General features: G+C 37.7%; 1 protein-coding gene across 7 annotated transcripts in view; it reads left to right on the top strand.

Moving 5' to 3' along the window:
* Nucleotides 1-23,005, top strand: part of SLC26A8 (solute carrier family 26 member 8) — a 160,680-nt gene that overhangs the window by 114,587 nt on the left and 23,088 nt on the right. The gene's annotated exons all lie outside the window — the stretch shown is intronic.

The following is a 23,005-nucleotide window of genomic DNA, read 5'->3' as shown; positions in this document are numbered from 1 at the left end:
AAATATAAAACTGTATCCCTCAGGGGCACAGATGTTGCCTGATATTAGGCTTTGTCCTAGTCTAACCAAAGAGTTAACATCCTACAAACCCTACAGGGTAGGACATAGAGAAATGGAGAGAGAGTACTAAGAACAGATCTCGCATCCTTGGGATATGTGGTTAAAGGTACAGGGGGAAAAAATGACTCAAGAAGGGTGGGAAAAATCAACTGACCTGAAGATTATGATCAGTTTTCTTAATCTTCTCTGAATATTGAAGATGGTAAGCAAAATAGAGATAATAATTTTAACACCTCAGCTACAGTTTGGGTTATTCGTAATGTGAAGAACTGGTCAGGTCAAAATGGAGTGTGATCTCTTTTAGTAAAAAGTTTGCTGTTCTTGTGATGACCTGGTTCTTCCTCCTGAAGAATCTTCTCTGCATCAGGAGTAAAAAAAAGCTTAATTCAGGAGATAAGTCACCAACTGGGAATTATAACTTCTGAAGTTTGACATGAAAATTTGGCTTTCTGATTGGATATAATAAAGATGTGGTTCCCAGAGATCTCCACCTAGGGTGGGACTGTAATCAAAAGTCCATTGAACAAAAGGCCTATTTAGAATAGAAGTGAGTATAAGAGCCAAGCAAAGAGAGTAGCCAAGATCCCCATGAAGAAGATTGCTTTTGGGAACTGAGGTTATATTTAACTTAAAAGTAATTTTCAGAAAGGAGGATCCTACTAGGCTAAGGTAAGCATCCAACCCTTCCTTAACAAGGATCTTAGAATAATCCTGATGATGTGTGAATGAATGAGATCCTCTGATGCTCTGAGACATAGGTTCAGAAGCAAAAGAATTCGCTAATCCCATAGGCTGTAGCAAAAAGAGGTGATTTTATTTTTTACTACCGTGTTTTCCCAATAATAAGACACTGTCTTACTATTTTTTTGGACAGAAAAACCCCAGAGGGCTTATTTTCAGGAGAGGGCTTATTTTAATGAACATTGACAGCAATTTTAATAAACAGGTAAATGTGAACAAAAAAAAAGTACCTTTATTCAATAATGATCATGTCATCTTCTTCAACAACATCGTCATAAGTGTCCAGACCCTGAATTCCATCCTGGATGTCTTGCGCCTCTATTTCCTTCAGAAGAAATGGACCCAATCTGTCATGTCCAGCAATATAGCTCTCTTTAATTGAACATGTCTTGTCCAGGTAACCTGCTCGTAGTGCCTTGGCGACACAGCTGTCAGTAATTTTATCCCATGACTTCTTAAGTCACGACTTCTTGCAGACAGGGCTTCACAAAGTTTCCACGCTGATTTCTTTCCATTCTATTTTCAATGTAGTCATTGACTTCCATGCACAAATGGTCCTTGAATGGCTTGCTTATTGCAATATCAAGGGTCTGGAGATAGGCAGTCGTTCCTGCAGGAATCATTACTTGATCTATTCTTCTCTCTGCAAGGAAGTTCTTCATTTCTTTAGCACAGTGAGTGCTGGCTGAGTTCTTCTTTTATCCTCCATCATGCCCCCTGAGTTCTTCTTTTATCCTCCATCATGCCCCTTTTATCCTCCATCATGCCCCCTCACTCCCACTTACATACCGGGTTTTTATGTTGTCCTGCCTCAGCTCTCCTCTGCGGCACTGCTCTCAAGGGCGCCAGCAAGCAAATCACTGGGGAAGAATAGGATGACGCGCTCACTGCTGCAGCTCTGATTGGATGCAGCTCGGAGCGCGGCGTGCGTTTCACTGGGGGGGGGGGAAGGGGAGGACGGTGCATACAGAGGGTACTGTAATGTAGCGTGTAGCGCAGGAGATCACCTTCACTACAGTAGCAATCTCAATAGGGCTTATTTTCAGGGGAGGGCTTATTTTAGAGGAATCTTACACAGTAAGGGGAGGGCTTATTTTTGGGATAGGTCTTATTATTGGGGAAACACGGTAAGAGGCTTTCCCTTGGGCAGCTAGGTGGCAAAGTAGATAGAGCACCAGACCTCAGGAGGACCTGAGTTCAAATCTGCTCTTAGACACCTAACACTTCCTGGCTGTGTGACCCTGGGTTTAACTTAACCCCAATTATCTCAGGTGGAGGGGGGGTGCTTTCCCTTAGTGGGATATTTTTGTAATGAAAAAAAATTTTGCAAAGAATGACTGATGGGGCTTTAATTTCTTCATCTGAAAATTATCTATTCATATCCTTTGACCATTTATCAATTGGTAAATAGATTATATTCTTATAAATTTGAGTCAATTCTCTATATATTTTAGAAATGAGATCTTTATCAGAAACACTAGATATAAATTTTTCGTGGTTTTTTTTTTTTTTTTTTTTTTGCCAATTTTCTGCTTCCCTTCTGATATTGGCTTTATTGATTTTGTTTGTACAAAAACTTTTAAATTCAATGTAATCAAAATTATTTATTTTGCATTTCATAATGCTATCTAGTTCTTCTTTGGTCATAAAATTCTTCCTTCTCCACAGATCTGAGAGGTAGACTATCCTTAGTTCTCCTAATTTTCTTACATCTAAATCATGAGCCCATTTTGACCTTATCTTGGTATAAGGTATTTTCCCAGGAATTTTTGTCAAATAGTGAGTTCTTATTCCAGAAACTGAAGTCTTTGGGTTTATCAGACACTAGATTAATATAGTCAATGACTATTGTATCTTGTAAATCTAACCAATTCCACTGATCATCTACTCTATTTCTTAGCTAGTAACAAATGGTTTTGATGACCACCACTTTATAATGCAGTTTTACACCTGGTACAGCTAGGATACCTTCCTTTGCAGTTTTAAAATTAATTCCCTTGGAATTCTTGACCTTTTGTTCTTCCAGATGAAATTTGTTATTTCTTTTGGCTCTACAGAGTAATTTCTTTTCTTTTTTCTTTTTTTTGCTGAGGCAATTGGTTTTAAGTGACTTGCCCAGAGTCACATAGCTAGAAAGTGTTAAGTGTCTGAGACCAGATTTGAACTCAGGTCCTCCTGACTTCAGGGCTGATGCTCTATCTTCTGTGCCACCTAGCTGCCACTCTAAAAATAATTCCATGAATATTATTTGGTAAGAAATGACTAACGGGATGATTTCAGAAAGGCCTAGAGAGACTTACATGAACTGATGCTGAGTGAAACGAGCAGGGTCAGGAGATCATTACATACTTCAACAACAATACTATATGATGATCAATTCTGATGGACCTGATCATCTTCAACAATGAAATGAACCAAATCAGTTCCAATGGAGCAGTGATGAACTGAACCAACTACACTCAGTGAAAGAACTCTGGGAGATGACTAAGAACCATTACATTGAATTCCCAATCCCTCTCTTTTTGCCTGCCTGCATTTTGGATTTCCTTCACAGGCTAATTGTATAATATTTCAGAGTCTGATTCTTTTTGTACAGCAAAATAACGGTTTGGTCATGTATACTTATTGTGTATCTAATTTATACTTTAATATATTTAACATCTACTGGTCATGCTGCCATCTAGGGGGGGAGGGTGGGGGAAGGAGGGAAAAATTGGAACAAAAGGTTTGGCAATTGTCAATGCTGTAAAATTACCCATGCATATAACTTGTAAATAAAAAGCTATTTAAAAAAATTAAAATAAATTAATTCCATGGCAGTTTGATCCATATGGCATTGAGTAAGTAGATTAATTTAGGTAGAATTGTCATTTTTATTATATTAGCTTAACTTACCCATGAGCACTTGATGTCCTTCCATTTGTTTACATCTAAACTTTATTTGTGTAAAAAGTGTTTCATAATTGTATTCATATAGTTCCTGACTTTGTCTTGACAGGTAGGCTCCCACTCCCAAATATTTTATATTATCTACATTTATTTTAAATGGGATTTCTCTGTCTATCTCTTGCTGCTGGACTTTATTGGTAATATATAGAAATGTTAATTATTTATGTGGGGTTTATTTTATATCCTGCAACTTTGCTAAAGCTGTTAATTGTTTATATCATCTGCAAAGAGTGATAATTTGGTTTCTTCATAATCTACTCTAATTTTTTAAATTTTTTTTTCTTTTATTGCTAAAGCTAAAATTTCTAGTACAATAGTGAATTGTAGCAGTGATGATAATGAACATCTCTGATCTTATTGGGAATGCTTCTGGTTTATTCCCATTACAAATAATGCTTGTTGATGATTTTAGTTAGATGCTACTTGGCATTTTAAAGAAAACTTCATTTATTGCTATACTTTCTAGTATTTTTTAATAGGAATGGGTGTTCTATTTTGTCAAATGTTTTTTCTGTATCAATTGAAATAATTACATAACTGTTAGTTTGGTTATTGATGTGGTCATTTATGTTTATATTTTCCTAATAGTGAACCAGGATTCACTGTCATTCTTGGTATAAATCCTACTTGGTCATAGAGTATTAGCCTGGAGATAAGTTGTTTGTAATCTCTTTGCTAATATTTTATTTAACATTTTTGCATCGGTATTCATTAAGGAAATCGGTCTATAATTTTATTTTTCTGAATTTTGCCCCTTCCTGATTTAGATGTCAGTACCATATCAGTGTTATTGATAAGAATCCTTCTTCTCCTATTTTTCTGAATAGTATTGGAATTAATTGTTCTTTAAATGTTTTATAGAAGTCACTTGTAAATCCAGCTGGCTCTTATTTTTTGTCTTAAGAAGTTCATTAATTGCTTGTTCACTTTGTTTTTCTAAAAATGGGACTATTTAAGTAATTTATTAATTTGTTAATCTGGGCAATCTTATCATCCATTTCATTTAAATTATTAGGTTTATTGTTATACAATTATGCAAAATAGCTACTAATTATGATAAGGTTTGAGTAGTCTAGATTCCTGGTGATCTAGAGGCTATGGTAGCCTCTATATAGAGAAGCTATATATATAGAGAGAGGTTATATATATAGAGAGAGAGAGAGTGGTTTTAATGGCTATGAGAGAGTTATTAAGAATCCCCATTAAATCAGTCACAGGTTTTAGGAATGAAAGAATTCACTCATTCCCGAATATTAGTTGCAAAATGAAAGTTTATTGTTAGATAGAAATCATTTTACCAAGAGACTGACTTCTTTAGTGGCAGATCTATGAAAAATGGAGTGTGGCACTGAGAATGTAGTTCTCAGTGGACAGAAAGTCCTGGCTGCTAAGTGAGCTACCAAGGTCCATCTGCAAAAGCTTTAGTTGATGAAAGCTTATTATATTGGGTTATCTTAGTGGGGGTTGGGAAGCCCAAGCAGATCAGAACCAGTGAGGGCTGGGCAGTCCAAGCAAGTCAGAATGGGGGCTGGGACAAGCCTGGATCTTCTATTGGAATTCAAAGGGATGTTTTTTGACCAGGATTTGTAATTGAATCAAAGGCTCTGACATTCTGAAAAGACAATTTATCTGGAGAGGAAATGCCTCAGCCAAGAGGGGCTGTGAATCTGAAAGGAAGCACAGATCAATAGGAAATAGTTTCTTAAAGGGACCATAACCTGCTTCAATTATTGCTTTAATTTCCTCTTCATTGGTGATAAGTTCACTCTTTTCATTTAAGATACTGGTAATCTGGTTTTCTTCTTAACTTTTTCTAATCAAATTACCTGGAGGTTTATGTTTTGGGTTTGTTTTTGTTTTTTTCACAAAACCAACTCTTAGTTTTGTTTATTAGATCAATAGTTTTCTCATTTTCGATTCTATTAATCTCTCCTTTGATTTTCAAAATTTCTAATTTGGTATTTAATTGGGGGGATTAATTTGTTACTTTTTTAGCCTTTTTTAGTTGCATGCCCAATTCATTGATCTTCTCTTTCTCTATTTTATTCATATAATTTCTCCTATAACTGCTTTGGCTCCATCCTTTTTGGTGTGTTTTCTCATAATTGTCATTTTCTTGGATGAAATTATTGTTTCCAGAATTTGTTATTTGAGTCATTAAAAATTAGATTATTTAGTTTCCAATTTTTTCTGTAGCCCTTTATTACACATAATTTTTATTGCATCGTGATTCTAAAAAAGATAGACTTACTATTTCTGCCTTTCTGCATTTGATTGTGAGGTTTTTATGTCCCAATACATGTCATATACCACCGTGTACCACTGAGAAAATGGTATATTCTTTCCTAATCCCATTAAATTTTCTCCAAAAGTTTAAATTCTATTTATCTCCTTAACTTCTTTCTTGTTTATTTTGTCATTAGATTTATCCAGTTCTGCTGTTCGGTTCTGCAAACATATATTGTATCTAGGATATACTGCAACATATTTAACATATATAGGATTGCTTGCCATCTAGGGAAGGGGGTGGAGGGAAGGAGGGGAAAAATCGGAACAGAAGCGAGTGCAAGGGATAATGTTGTAAAAAAATTACCCTGGCATGGATTCTATCAATAAAAAGTTATTATAAAATAAAATTAAAAAAAAAAAAGATTTATCCAGTTCTGAAAGAGGGAGATTGAGGTGCCTCACTAGTACAGTTAAACTGTACTTTCTTTCAGATTACTTCTTGAAGATTACTTAACTGCTCCTCTAAGAATTTGGATGTTATACCACTTCGTGGTATAGCACTTGATGCTGATATTTATCCAGGTTATTTACTTATAATACCCTTTAGCAAGATGCAGTTTCCTTCCTTATCTCTTTTAATTAGATCTATTTTTTGCTTTTGTTTTGTCTGAGATCAGAATTACTATCCTGCTTTTCTTTACTTCAGTTGATGCATAATAGATTCTGCTCCAGTCTTTTACCTTTACTCTGCATGTATCTCTCTGCTTCAAATGTATTTCTTATAAACAACATATTGTAGGATTCTGGCTTTTAATCATGTCTGCTATCCACTTCCATTTTATGGGAGAGTTCATCCTATTAATATTCACATTTATGATTGCTAACTCTATATTTCCTGTTATCCTATTTTTCTTAAGTTTTTCTCAAAACTATAGTTTTGTCTTTCTTTTTACCCTTTCCTCCATACCAGTATGTTACTTATGATGACTACCTCTCTCAATCTTTGCCCTTCCTCCTATTAGCCTCCTTTCTTTCTTTTTTCCCTTTTCCTCTCCTACTATCCTAAAAGTGAGACAAATTTCTATACCAAAATATTTACATGTGTAAATTTACATTTACAATTTTCTCTTTGAGCCAAATCTGATGAAATTAAGGTTCATACAAAGCTCATGCCACTCCCTTTTCCCCCTTTCATCTTCTCTCAGTATAATCCCTTTTCCATTCCAATTTCTTTTTTATATCATCACATTAAAGTCAACTTATAACTATACCCTTTAAGTATACCCTTTCTAACTGTCCTGAAAAAGATACAATTCTAAAAAGTTATACATATCTTCTTCCCACATAGGGATTGTAAATATTTTGACCTTTAAAAAACTTAATTTTTTTTCAGTCAGTATTTGGAGATAAGCTCTTCTATTCATCTTTAGTCTTTTCATTAAAAATTATTGAAATTCACCTATTTCATTGAATGTTCATCTTTTCCCCTAAAAGATAATTCTTAATCTTGCTGCATAGTGATTTGTCATATCATATGCAGATCCTCCAAAACTTTAATATGGAAATTGCTAGGTCTTGAGTAATCCTGATTGTGATTTCTCAATATTTGAATTGTTTCTTTTTGGCTTCTTCCAGAATTCTCTTCTTGATCTGATAATTCTGAAAGTTAGCCACAATATTCCTGGATCTCTCTTCTAGATCTGGTTTCCAGGTCAGTTGTTTTTCCAGTGAGGTATTTTGTATTTTCTTTTTTTTTTTTTTAAATTTTGTTTGAATTCTTGAATTCTCATTGAATTGAATTCATTTCTATTTGTTCAATGCTAATTTTTAGTGAATTATTTTCTTCAGTTAGCTCTTTTACCTCCTTTTGCATTTGTCCAATTGTACTTTTAAAGAAGTTATTTTATCAGTGAATTTTTTTCTATTTCAATAGAATAGAAATTAGAATTTCAATTCTATTTTTAAGGAGTTCTTTTCTTTGGTGTGGATATTTTCTCCATTTTATTAAATTTATATTTAATGAGTTGTTTTCTTCAGTCAATTTCTGTGCTTCTTTTCCAAGATTTCCAAATTTTCATAACTTTTCCTGAAATGCTCTCATTTCTCTTCCCCATTTTTCTTCTGTCTCTCTTTTAAGATCCTTTTTGAACTCTTCCAAGAGAACCTTTTGAACTGGAGGCATTTCATGTCCCCTACTAAGGCTTCATCTGCAGGTATTTTGCCTTTGTTGTCCTCTTCTGGGTTTGTGTTCTGATTTCCCTGTTTCCATAGTAACTACTTCCTTTGGTCAGAGCTTTTTTTTTTTTTTTTTTTTTTTTTTTTGCTTTTGCTTTTTTTACTCAGTTTTAAAGGTTGAGGTTTATTCTTAGGGCACAGGGGAGATTGTCCTGACCTTCCTCTTCAGGATGCCAGGAGTTTCCCACCAACTGCATTAGGGCCAGTGCTGAAGGCTTTCCCACTACACTGAGTGACCTGGCCAAGTTCTGCCTATTATGCTAGGGATCAGGGGCTCATAATTTACTTTTCTTTTTTTTTTTTTTTTTTTTTTTAAATTTTTTATTTAATAATTACATTATATTGACACTCGTTTCTGTTCCGATTTTTTTCCCCCTCCCTCCCTCCACCCCCTCCCCTAGATGGCAAGCAGTCCTTTATATGTTGGATATGTTGCAGTATATCCTAGATACAATATATGTTTGCAGAACCGAACAGTTCTCTTGTTGCGTAGGGAGAATTGGATTCAGAAGGTATAAATAATCCGGGAAGAAAAACAAAAATGCAGATAGTTTACATTCGTTTCCCAGTGTTCTTTCTTTGGGTGTAGCTGCTTTTGTCCGTCATTTATCAATTGAAACTCAGGTCTCTTTGTCAAAGAAATCCACTTCCATCAAAATATGTCCTCATACAATATCATTGTCGAAGTGTATAATGATCTCCCGGTTCTGCTCATTTCACTTAGCATCAGTTCATGTAAGTCTCGCCAGTCCTCTTTGTATTCATCCTGCTGGTCATTTCTTACAGAATAATAATATTCCATAACATTCATATACCACAATTTACCCAGCCATTCTCCAATTGATGGGCATCCATTCATTTTCCAGTTTCTAGCCACTACAAACAGGGCTGCTACAAACATTTTGGCACATACAGGTCCCTTTCCCTTCTTTAGTATTTCTTTGGGATATAAGCCCAATAGAAACACTGCTGGATCAAAGGGTATGCACAATTTGATAATTTTTTGGGCATAATTCCAGATTGCTCTCCAGAATGGTTGGATTCGTTCACAACTCCACCAACAATGCATTAGTGTCCCAGTTTTCCCGCATCCCCTCCAACATTCATCATTATTTTTTCCTGTCATCTTAGCCAATCTGACAGGTGTGTAGTGATATCTCAGAGTTGTCTTAATTTGCATTTCTCTGATCAATAATGATTTGGAACACTCTTTCATATGAGTGGTAATAGTTTCAATCTCATCCTCTGAAAATTGTCTGTTCATATCCTTTGACCATTTATCAATTGGAGAATGGCTTGATTTCTTATAAATTTGAGTCAGTTCTCTATATATTTTGGAAATGAGGCCTTTATCAGAACCTTTAACTGTGAAAATGTTTTCCCAGTTTGTTGCTTCCCTTCTAATCTTGTTTGCATTAGTTTTATTTGTACAAAAGCTTTTTAATTTGATGTAATCGAAATTTTCTATTCTGTGATCTGTAATGGTCTCTAGTTCATCTTTGGTCACAAATTTCTTTCTCCTCCACAAGTCTGAGAGATAAACTATTCTATGTTCCTCTAATTTATTTATAATCTCGTTCTTTATGCCTAGGTCATAGACCCATTTTGATCTTATCTTGGTATATGGTGTTAAGTGTGGGTCCATGCCTAATTTCTGCCATACTAATTTCCAATTATCCCAGCAGTTTTTATCAAATAATGAATTCTTTTCCAGAAGTTAGGGGCTTTGGGTTTGTCAAACACTAGATTGCTATAATTGACTATTCTGTCTTGTGAGCCTAGCCTTTTCCACTGATCCACTAATCTATTTCTTAGCCAATACCAAATGGTTTTGGTGACTGCTGCTTTATAATATAATTTTAGATCAGGTACAGCTAGGCCACCTTCATTTGATTTTTTTTTTCATTAATTCCCTTGAGATTCTCGACTTTTTATTGTTCCATATGAATTTTGTTGTTATTTTTTCTAGATCAATAAAATATTTTCTTGGAAGTCTGATTGGTATAGCACTAAATAAATAGATTAGTTTAGGGAGTATTGTCATCTTTATTATGTTCGCTCGGCCGATCCAAGAGCACTTAATATTTTTCCCATTATTTAAGTCTGACTTTATTTGTGTGGAGACTTTTTTATAATTTTGCTCATATAATTCCTGACTTTCCTTTGGTAGATAGATTCCCAAATATTTTATGGTATCAACAGTTATTCTGAATGGAATTTCTCTTTGTATCTCTTGCTGTTGGGTTTTGTTGGTGATGTATAAAAATGCTGAGGATTTATGGGGATTTATTTTGTAGCCAGCTACTTTGCTAAAATTATGAATTATTTCCAATAGCTTTTTGGTAGAATCTCTGGGGTTCTCTAGGTATACCATCATATCATCTGCAAAGAATAATTTACTTTTCTTAGTTATATTAGAGGTCTCACAGCTGATTTGCTGATCTGGCTTTCTGAATCAGGACAGAGTAACCAATGCTGCCTTATTTTGACTAAGCCCTTCCTTCTAGATTCCCTGGCAGATCCCCAACATCAGACCTCCCCAAGCTGCACCTCTGCTGGGCTGTGTTTCCCACTGCTTAATTGAGATAGATGTTTCCTAAATTCTTTCCAAGATATCTTAAGCTGGGAGATACTACACAAGGGGACTTCCGGGGGTGGAGCAGGCACACACGACTCTCTAAGCTCCTTTCCTTCCCCTCATAACCAACTATTTAATCCAACCTCAAAAATAGCTCTTCACTGCTTAAATTCATGAAGATGAGAAGCACTACAACTTACCAGCGAAGTCAATCCGGAAGCTCGCCAGGAAAGGTTTGTCCTGAGGGGCCAGGAACAGACTAGCACAGGCAGGGAGAGGCTAGCGTCCTGAGCAGACCGGGAGTGGGAGTGATCTCTGTGGTTAGAGAAGTTATAGGGACCACTCTGCTATAGGCTAACAGCTCTGCCTTGACTACAAAGCAGTAAAGTGGCAGAGAATTTAATGCCTGAAACAAAGGGTCCTCTAAAAAATGCCAGAACCTAATGAGATCTGGCTGTAACCCCTCAAACCCGGAAGTGACTCAGGCAGACTTTACTGCAGCCCTTCGGCCACATCCTGCAGTTCGGGGCTTTTGCAGGGACAGTTACTAATCTGCACGGCAGGGGGCACAGCCTGGGCAGCCTCTGATTGGCAGAGTGGGGGGCTCATTGGGGAGCAATAGAACCTTCCCAGCTGACTGTGCTTCAGGGCAGACACTTCCGGTCCCTGCAAATCCATTCACTGCTCAGCTACTAATACCCACAGCCCCAGGGCAGGGTTTGGCTTGGGGCAGTGAAACTCTCACTGCTAAGTGTCTAGCCCCAGGGCAGGGTTTGGCTTGGGGCAGTGAAACTCTCACTGCTAAGTGTCTAGCCCCAGGGCAGGGTTTGGCTTGGGGCAGTGAAACTCTCACTGCTAAGTGTCTAGCCCCAGGGCAGGGTTTGGCTTGGGGCAGTGAAACTCTCACTGCTAAGTGTCTAGCCCCAGGGCAGGGTTTGGCTTGGGGCAGTGAAACTCTCACTGCTAAGTGTCTAGCCCCAGGGCAGGGTTTGGCTTGGGGCAGTGAAACTCTCACTGCTAAGTGTCTTTTCCAAGATTTCCAAATTTTCATAACTTTTCCTGAAATGCTCTCATTTCTCTTCCCCATTTTTCTTCTGTCTCTCTTTTAAGATCCTTTTTGAACTCTTCCAAGAGAACCTTTTGAACTGGAGGCATTTCATGTCCCCTACTAAGGCTTCATCTGCAGGTATTTTGCCTTTGTTGTCCTCTTCTGGGTCTGTGTTCTGATTTCCCTGTTTCCATAGTAACTACTCCTTTGGTCAGAGCTTTTTTTTTTTTTTTGCTTTTGCTTTTTTTACTCAGTTTTAAAGGTTGAGGTTTATTCTTAGGGCACAGGGGAGATTGTCCTGACCTTCCTCTTCAGGATGCCAGGAGTTTCCCACCAACTGCATTAGGGCCAGTGCTGAAGGCTTTCCCACTACACTGAGTGACCTGGCCAAGTTCTGCCTATTATGCTAGGGATCAGGGGCTCATAATTTACTTTTCTTAGTTATATTAGAGGTCTCACAGCTGATTTGCTGATCTGGCTTTCTGAATCAGGACAGAGTAACCAATGCTGCCTTATTTTGCCTTCTAGATTCCCTGGCAGATCCCCAACATCAGACCTCCCCAAGCTGCACCTCTGCTGGGCTGTGTTTCCCACTGCTTAATTGAGATAGATGTTTCCTAAATTCTTTCCAAGATATCTTAAGCTGGGAGATACTACACAAGGGGACTTCCGGGGGTGGAGCAGGCACACACGACTCTCTAAGCTCCTTTCCTTCCCCTCATAACCAACTATTTAATCCAACCTCAAAAATAGCTCTTCACTGCTTAAATTCATGAAGATGAGAAGCACTACAACTTACCAGCGAAGTCAATCCGGAAGCTCGCCAGGAAAGGTTTGTCCTGAGGGGCCAGGAACAGACTAGCACAGGCAGGGAGAGGCTAGCGTCCTGAGCAGACCAGGGGTGGGAGTGATCTCTGTGGCTAGAGAAGTTATAGGGACCACTCTGCTATAGGCTAACTGCTCTGCCTTGACTACAAAGCAGTAAAGTGGCAGAGAATTTAATGCCTGAAACAAAGGGTCCTCTAAAAAATGCCAGAACCTAATGAGATCTGGCTGTAACCCCTCAAACCCGGAAGTGACTCAGGCAGACTTTACTGCAGCCCTTCGGCCACATCCTGCAGTTCGGGGCTTTTGCGGGGACAGTTACTAATCTGCACGGCAGGGGGCACAGCCTGGGCAGCCTCTGATCTGCAGAGTGGGGGGCTCATTGGGGAGCAATAGAACCTTCCCAGCTGACTGCGCTTCCCGGGCAGACACTTCCGGTCCCTGCAAATCCATTCACTGCTCAGCTACTAATACCCACAGCCCCAGGGCAGGGTTTGGCTTGGGGCAGTGAAACTCTCACTGCTAAGTGTCTAGCCCCAGGGCAGTCGTTATCTCACACAGCAGGGGTTCTTTGCAGGGCACTTTCACAGCTCCACCCTGCAGGCCTGAGTTACTCCCAGGTGGGGAACTCTTTCCCAGAGCACTCCAGTACCTCTCTGCTTTTTGTAGCTGGTTGGCAGGACAGCTACCGGTCCATATACCTTTCACTGCTCTGCAGAGGAAGCTGGTAACCTCCTGGCTCTGAAGGCAGACCTTACAGGCTTTAACAAAATGAGTAAAAAAATCAAAAGAACGATTGATAGTTTCTACACAGAAAACGAACAGCTTTTCAACCCTGAAGAGACTAATAGCAGACAGTCTCCAGACAATTATTGGTCTCCAGTACAAAAGGCTCTCCTAGAAGAGACTATTAAAAACCTTAAAAGAGAATTAGAAGAGAAATGGGGAAAGGAAAGAGAAGCTATGCAAGAGAGCAACAACTTCCTAAAATGTGAATTGGAAAAGATAAAAAACTCCCAAGAAGTATAGGGAAACAGAATTTGCGAATTGGAAAAAGAAAATAACTCACTAAAAAAAAAAAAAATAGTGAAATGGAAAGAAATTCCATAGAGCGAAACAACTCAATTGGACATAAACAAAAAGAAATTAAAAAAGCTAATGAAGAAAATAACTCACTAAAAATCAGAACTGAACAAATAGAAATGACTGATTCATTGAGACATCAAGAATCAGTCCAGCAAAACCAAAAAAATGAAAGATTGGGAAAAAATGTCAAATATTTACTTGGAAAAACAACAGACCTGGAAAATAGATCTAGGATAACCTGAGGATCATCGGACTACCAGAAAATTATGATGAAAAAAAGAGCCTAGATACTATTTTACAGGAAATCATCAAAGAGAACTGCCCAGAAGTAATAGAACCAGAAGGGAAAATAGGCATTGAAAGAATTCATCGAACACCTTCTGAAAAAGACCCTAAAATAAAGACTCCGAGGAATATTATATTGTGGCCAAACTTCAGAATTTTCTGACTAAGCATAGTAATTTTCTTACAAGCAGCCAGGAAAAAACAGTTCAAATACCGAGGTGCCACAATAAGGGTCACACAAGATCTGGCTGCCTCAACATTAAAGGATCGAAGGGCCTGGAATCAGATATTCCGAAAGGCAAAAGAACTTGGAATGCAGCCAAGAATAAACTACCCAGCTAAGCTGAGTATTTTTTTCCACAGAAGAAGATGGACATTTAGAGAAACAGAGGAATTCCATCTGTTTCTAAGGAAAAAAACAGACTTAAACAAAAAATTTGATCTCCAACGACAGGAATCAAGAGAAGTAGAAAAAGGAGAAACTAGACAACATAGTAAAGTAAGAGAATACAGTTCAACCCAACTCCTCCTACAAGTACTTCAACAAAGATGAGAAATTGAAGGATACACTGCAAGACTCAAGTGTTTCATTCAAGTCCTCTATCTTCAGAGTCGATGTTCTTTTCACTTGCCATTGTGCTTCCCATGGTCAGGCACACTGTAACATGCCCTTGACTCCTGTGCCTCCAAATCCTGTATTTGGGGTAACCAAATAAATGTCTCCTCCCCAACCCACTCACAAAAAAAAAAAAAAAAAAAAAAGAGAGCACAGGACCTGGAGTCAAGAAGAACTGAATTCAAATCTAGCCTCACATCCTGCCTAGCCCTGGACAAATCATTTTACCTCTGACAAAGTGGATCCACTGGATCCACCAGGGAAGATCTCTGCCAAGTAAAGGCCAAATGGGGACAACAAGGGCTGGACAAGGCTGTCACAACTGAGCAACAACCAGAGAGAAGTTTTCCTGATGCCAGGACCAGCCTTCTAGCCACTGTGCCACCCAAAATGCCCTTATTAATATGCCTATTAGCAACCTTTGTGTTATATATGTTTATTTTAATATGTGCCTATTAACACTCTTATGTTATATATTATGTGTTAATTTTAATATGTGCTTATTAACAAGATATCTTAAGCTGAAAATTATACTGAATGTTTGTGAATTCTATCACTCCAAAATCTGTTCAGAGATTTGATCTAGTGTTGATTTGGAGAGAAATTGTGGAGAGTTCAGGCAATGTCTTGAATAATCTTTGCCATCTTGCTGCTGGAGGTTTTGGTGAAACTGTTTTTTCTCTTTCTAGCAGTTCCTAATCTCTTAAATTCCCTATCCACACTGTTTCCTTTACTTTTTTTCTTTCTTGTTCTGATCTAATACTTCTCCTACTTGCTTTTACTTGCTTTCAAAACCTTTTTATTAGATTCAATCCTTTTTTCTTAAAATAAATTCTACAGAGTAGTATCTTAGACTAAGTGCCTAACTCTTTTTTTTTTTTATAACTTTTTATTGACAGAACCCATGCCTGGGTAATTTTTTTACAACATTATCCCTTGCACTCACTTCTGTTTCGACTTTTTCCCTCCCTCTTTTCACTCCCTCCCCCAGATGGCAAGCATGTCACCATATATCCTAGATACAATATACATGTGCAGAACCGAACAGTTCTCTTGTTGCACAGGAAGAATTGGATTCAGAAGATAAAAAATAACCTGGGAAGAAAAACAAAAATGCAAACAGTTTACATTCATTTCCCAGTGTTCTTTCTTTGGGTGTAGCTGCTTCTGTCCACCCTTGATCAATTGAAACTGAGTTAAATCTCTTTGTCAAAGAAATCCACTTCCATCAGAATACATCCTCAAACAGTATTGTTGAAGTATATAATGATCTCCTGGCTCTGCTCATTTCACTTAGCATCAGTTCATGTAAGTCTCGCCAGTCCTCTCTGTATTCATCCTGTTGGTCATTTCTTACAGAACAATAATATTCCATAACATTCACATACCACAATTTACCCAACCATTCTCCAATTGATGGGCATCCATTCATTTTCCAGCTTCTAGCCACTACAAACAGGGCTGCCATAAACATTTTGGCACATATAGGTCCCTTTCCCTTCTTTAGTATCTCTTTGGGATATAAGCCCAGTAGAAACACTGCTGGATCAAAGGGTATGCACAGTTTGATAACTTTTGGGGCATAATTCCAGATTGCTCTCCAGAATGGCTGTATATATTCACAATTCCACCAACAATGTGTTAATGTCCCTATTTTCCCACATCCCCTCCAACATTCTGCATTATCTTTCCCTGTCATTCTAGCCAATCTGACAGGTATGTAGTGGTATCTCAGAGTTGTCTTAATTTGCATTTCTCTGATTAATAATGACTTGGAGCATATTTTCATATGGCTAGAAATAGTTTCAATTTCTTCGTCTGAGAATTGTCTCTTCATATCCTTTGACCATTTATCAATTGGAGAATGGCTTGGTTTCTTATAAATTAGAGTCAGTTCTCTATATATTTTGGAAATGAGGCCTTTATCAGAACCTTTGACTGTAAAAATGTATTCCCAGTTTATTGTTTCCCTTCTAATCTTGTCTGCATTAGTTTTGTTTGTACAAAAACTTTTCAATTTGATATAATCAAAATTTCTATTTTGTGGTCAATAGTGATTTCTAGTTCTTCTTTGGTCATAAATTCCTTCCTCTTCCACAGGTCTGACCTATGCTCTTCCTTTTTTTTTTTTTTTAATAATTTTTTATTGATAGAACACATGCCAGGGTAATTTTTTACAGCATTATCCCTTGCATTCATTTCTGTTCCGATTTTTCCCCTCCCTCCCTCCACCCTTTCCCCCCAGATGGCAAGAGTCCTTTACATGTTGAATGGGTTGCACTATATCCTGGATACAATATATGTGTGCAGAACCAAACAGTTTTCTTGTTGCACAGGGAGAATTGGATTCAGAAGGTATAAATAACCCGGGAGGAAAAACATAAATGCAAGCAGTTTATATTCATTTTCCAGTGTTCTTTCTCTGGGTGTAGCTGCTTCTGTCCATCTTTGATCAATTAAGGCTCTCTTTATCAAAGAGGTCCACTTCCATCAGAATACATCCTCAAACAGTATCATTGTTGAGGTATATAATGATCTCCTGGTTCTGCTCATTTCACTCAGCATCAGTTCATGTAAGTCTCGCCAGTCCTCTCTGTATTCATCCTGCTGGTCGTTCCTTACAGAACAATAATATTCCATAAAGTTCATATACCACAATTTACTCAACCATTCTCCAATTGATGGACATCCATTCATTTTCCAGCTTCTAGCCACTACAAACAGGGCTGCCACAAACATTTTGGCACATACAGGTCCCTTTCCTTTCTTTAGTATCTCTTTGGGGTATAAGCCCAGTAGAAACACTGCTGGATCAAAGGGTATGCACAGCTTGATAACTTTTTGAGCATAGTTCCAAATTGCTCTCCAGAATGACTGGATGTGTTCACAATTCCACCAACAATGTATCAGTGTCCCTGTTTTCCCACATCCCCTCCAACATTCCCCATTACTAGCCAATCTGACAGGTGTGTAGTGATATCTCAGAGTTGTATTAATTTGCATTTCTCTGATTAATAATGATTTGGAGCATATTTTCATATGTCTATAAATAGTTTCAATTTTTTCATCTGAGAATTGTCTTTTCATATCCTTTGACCATTTATCAATTGGAGAATGGTTTGATTTCTTATAGATTAGGGTCAGTTCTCTATATATTTTGGAAATGAGGCCTTTATCAGAACCTTTGATTGTAAAAATGTTTTCCCAGTTTATTGTTTCCCTTCTAATCTTGTTTGTATTTGTTTTGTTTGTACAAAAACTTTTCAATTTGATATAATCAAAATTTTCTATGTTGTGGTCAATAGTGATCTCTAGTTCTTCTTTGGTCATAAATTCCTCCCTCTTCCACAGGTCTGACAGGTAAACTATCCTATGCTCTTCCAATTTATTTATAATCTCATTCTTTATGCCTAGGTCATGAACCCATTTTGACCTTATCTTGGTGTATAGTGTTAAGCGTGGGTCAATGCCTAGTTTCTGCCATACTAATTTCCAATTTTCCCAGCAATTTTTGTCAAATAATGAGTTCTTATCCCCAAAACTGGGGTCTTTGGGTTTGTCAAATACAGATTATTAAAGTTATTGGCTGTTTTGTCCTTTGAACCTAACCTATTCCATTGATCAACTAGTCTATTTCTTAGCCAATACCAGATGGTTTTGGTAACTGCTGCTTTATAATATAATTTTAGATCTGGTACAGCTTAAGTGCCTAACTCTTTTTTTTTTTTTAATAATTTTTTATTGATAGAACGCATGCCAGGGTAATTTTTTACAGCATTATCCCTTGCATTCATTTCTGTTCCGATTTTACCCCTCCCTCCCTCCACCCCTTCCCCGAGATGGCAAGAGTCCTTTACATGTTGAATGGGTTGCAGTATATCCTAGATACAATATATGTGTGCAGAACCAAACAGTTTTCTTGTTGCACAGGGAGAATTGGATTCAGAAGGTATAAATAACCCGGGAGGAAAAACATAAATGCAAGCAGTTTATATTCATTTCCAGTGTTCTTTCTCTGGGTGTAGCTGCTTCTGTCCATCTTTGATCAATTAAGGCTCTCTTTATCGAAGAGATCCACTTCCATTAGAATATATCCTCAAACAGTATCATTGTTGAGGTATATAATGATCTCCTGGTTCTGCTCATTTCAGTCAGCATCAGTTCATGTAAGTCTTGCCAGTCCTCTCTGTATTCATCCTGCTGGTCGTTCCTTACAGAACAATAATATTCCATAACGTTCATATACCACAATTTACTCAACCATTCTCCAATTGATGGGCATCCATTCATTTTCCAGCTTCTAGCCACTACAAACAGGGCTGCCACAAACATTTTGGCACATACAGGTCCCTTTCCTTTCTTTAGTATCTCTTTGGGATATAAGCCCAGTAGAAACACTGCTGGATCAAAAGGTAAGCACAGTTTGATAACTTTTTGAGCATAGTTCCAAATTGCTCTCCAGAATGGCTGGATGTGTTCACAATTCCACCAACAATGTATCAGTGTCCCTGTTTTCCCACATCCCCTCCAACATTCCCCATTATCTTTCCCTGTCATTCTAGCCAATCTGACAGGTGTGTAGTGGTATCTCAGAGTTGTCTTAATTTGCATTTCTCTGATTAATAATGATTTGGAGCATATTTTCATATGTCTATAAATAGTTTCAATTTCTTTGTCTGAGAATTTTCTTTTCATATCCTTTGACCATTTATCAATTGGAGAATGGTTTGATTTCTTATAGATTAGGGTCAGTTCTCTATATATTTTGGAAATGAGGCCTTTATCAGAACATTTGATTGTAAAAATGTTTTCCCAGTTTATTGTTTCCCTTCTAATCTTGTTTGCATTTGTTTTGTTTGTACAAAAACTTTTCAATTTGATATAATCAAAATTTTCTATGTTGTGGTCAATAGTGATCTCTAGTTCTTCTTTGGTCATAAATTCCTCCCTCTTCCACAGGTCTGACAGGTAAACTATCCTATGCTCTTCCAATTTATTTATAATCTCATTCTTTATGCCTGGGTCATGAACCCATTTTGACCTTATCTTGGTGTATAGTGTTAAGTGTGGGTCAATGCCTAGTTTCTGCCATACTAATTTCCAATTTTCCCAGCAATTTTTGTCAAATAATGAGTTCTTATCCCCAAAACTGGGGTCTTTGGGTTTGTCAAATACAGATTATTAAAGTTATTGGCTGTTTTGTCCTTTGAACCTAACCTATTCCATTGATCAACTAGTCTATTTCTTAGCCAATACCAGATGGTTTTGGTAACTGCTGCTTTATAATATAATTTTAGATCTGGTACAGCTTAAGTGCCTAACTCTTAACAATTAATTTCAAAACCTCCAGAATATGGTAAAATGTTTTTAGCAGTTCTGAAATTTTAATTATCTAATTTTATTCCTCTAAACCTAACTTGGCCAGTGCTGGGTCTCCAGGAATACAAGTTTAGATTTTTTTCCCTTTTAAGGTGGGAGTTAGGGATGTTGGCTCTCTTCATCACAAGACTATTAGAGGTAGCCTGAATTTTGGCTGCATTTAAAATCTTAAAGATAACAGAATCTTGTTCACAACACAAACATGACATTCTCCAAATGCAAAGGCATAGACAGACAAAATGACAAAACAAATGCAATTAAAATATTTAATTGATAGGCTTATTCTGATGCTTCAAGATGTACTGTGTTGAGGGTCATAGTCAGTGGGGAAATTCTGGGTGAAGTATAAGACTCTTCAGTCCAGAAGAACCTGCTGACAATGCCTGATTTGGCTCCCCATTTCCCCTATGGGCTCTCGGCCTTCCTGAGAAGTCAGGGGGCAGTAACAACCTGTGTTGTGATTGAAGCAGAGTGATACCAGGTGGAAGAGTGATACCAGGTGGCAAATTACATACAATAACAAGTTGTTTATGTAGTCCTATGGGCTCAGTGTTGTTTTTCTTATATTGTAAAAAGGGGAAAGTCCTTGAAATAAATGGACTCCATTTTTCCATCATCCTCAGTAGTCCTGCCTCATTACTTTTCCACTAGGAAGGTATATTTTAATTACTCTGGTGTGGGGCTCTAGAAAGAAATGGTACATTTTGTCACCCCAACTTGGGGGCTCTAGAAAGCAGGATTCAATATTTTAATCACCCCAACTTGGTGACTCTACTTTCTAAAGTAGCATACAATATACTGAAGTCAGACACTTACTTGAGCTCCCTACTTCTGAAATTGTTCCAATGGCCTAAGGAAGCTCTCAAGGGAAAAATCACCTATCTGAATGACTAGGAGATTCACAGTGATAGGGAAACTTTGAGATCTGGGTTTTCATCTACAAGACAAAGTCATCCAAAGTCTTCAAGTTTCTTCCTCTCAATAGGCTGGAAAAAAAAGGGCTAGCTACAAGCAATTCACAAGAATCACAAAAGGAAGGATCCTGAGAGAGAGAGAGAGCATGACCTCTCCCCAATTTCCCTTCTGCAAAATGAATTTAATTGCAAGATGATATTATAATTTAGAGAGTCTTTCTCAGACTGTTTTTTCTTGGTCCCTGGTATTTTTCTGGGACCAAACAGTTTTGCAAAGGAAGATGAGGTGTTTTTCCTTTAAGTTCCCTTTTGCCAAATAATTCCCAGTATCTGAGGTGACATCCTAAAGGCAAGTCCTTAAGAAGGAAAATGCCTTGCCCCAGATCCCATGACCCATCTCCAATCCTTTAGCATCCCAAAGAATGAAGGTGAATGGGACCAAGTAAAGATTTCTCAAAAAGTTGTAGTAGTCTGTAGTATATCAGAACTTGGGCCTAAATTTCAGGAAGTCACATGATCCCCATTCTCAGATTGTTGTAGGGCAGAAAAAATCAGACCTTAAGTCTAAGCTTCAGAAAGTTATTGACCCACAGGAAGTAGACAGTATTGCTGACCATTGGTCAATGGTTACTTCCTTTTCAATCCATCCAATAACCCCAAGTCTTTTTGCTATATATAATTCAATCTGTTTTCTACCATGTGCCCCACACAATAGTGGGCTGCTCACTTGGTGTGCTTAGACCTCTCCTTGCAAGAATTAAATAAATGCTTTCTATTTATATCTAAAGAAGCTTCTGAGTAATTAATTTGGATAAGGGCATCTAGCAGCCCATCCCACACAAGGAAAATATGAGAGAGTGAGTGCCTAGTTGAAAAGAACTGGTCTCACTTGGTTACCCAAGACCTGGGGGACCCACATCACTGTCAGAAGTCTTGGGCCTCCTTCAGGGCCAGCTGTGGATGAAAAAGGAGTTCAAAGGAAAATACCTACCTTGTGTGAATCCAGCTCCTCCAAAGAGACTTCCTGAGTTTTGTGCACCAAAATGAATTGTGTGAGATTCATGGTTCATAGTTTGAAAAAATTCAAAGAAATTCTGTGATGATCACAAAAGAGTTTATTTATGACATAGTTTGATGGACTAAATTCTAAGAGAGTCTAGCAATTAGATGAAATTTGGGGGAGTTTGTTATATATAGTGTCCAGACTAGCTCTTTGGAGGATCTTGGTACCAGGCCAAATCTTAGAGAACCCACATGGATGGTCAAATATGGAGTCCATTTATTTCAAATTCCCTCAGCCTTAAAAACCTTAGTACAATTGCATCACTATAGCACACTGAGCATGTACTAACTATACTACAATTACATCACTACAACCCAGTATTTTTCCTTCAAGTAGAACACAGGTTGCCATGCCCCCTGACAGGAAGACTGAGACACCCCCAAGAGGAGATGAGAGCCGAACCAGACATTGTCATCAAGTTCCCTCTGGGCTGAAGGGTCTTATACCTCACCCAGAGTTCTCCCACGGTGGGCCTCTACAGTTATATTGAAAATTTGGGGCTTCAGTTGGTAAGCTTACAAGACTGAAAATTGTAAAAGAGAGATAAGGAAGGAGTCAGAATGCTTTTTAGGTTTTATTGCTCCACATTCCTTAACTAAATAAGCAGTTTTGAGTAGGTCCTGGATTCTGACCCATCAGTTTTTTTTATTTTAGTTTTAGTTTTTCTTCAATCTCTTTCATTTGATTTTTTAAATCTTTTTTTTTTTTTTTTGAGATAACAGCTAGATAGCACAGTTGATAGAACACCAGCCCTGGAGTCAGGAGGATCTGAGTTAAAATATTACTTCAGCTACTTAACACTTATTGTGTTAAGCTGTGACCTACTTAACCACAATTGCCTCTTTTTTGAGTTCTTCTATTAATTTTGGGGAGGCAGGTTTGTTTGTGAGAGAAATCTGGAGAGCTTGGAATTTTCTGACCTCCTACACCATCTTCCCCAAATCCTCTCCCCTCAGTGTTAATTTCTTATTTCAGATTTTAATTCCTGCTCTTTGTA

This window comes from Antechinus flavipes, chromosome 4 (genome assembly GCF_016432865.1).
Source record: "Antechinus flavipes isolate AdamAnt ecotype Samford, QLD, Australia chromosome 4, AdamAnt_v2, whole genome shotgun sequence".
In the NCBI taxonomy this organism is placed as follows: Eukaryota; Metazoa; Chordata; class Mammalia; order Dasyuromorphia; family Dasyuridae; genus Antechinus; species Antechinus flavipes.
The sequence above is the reverse complement of the archived record's forward strand: the minus strand, read 5'-3'. Positions and strand labels throughout refer to the sequence as shown.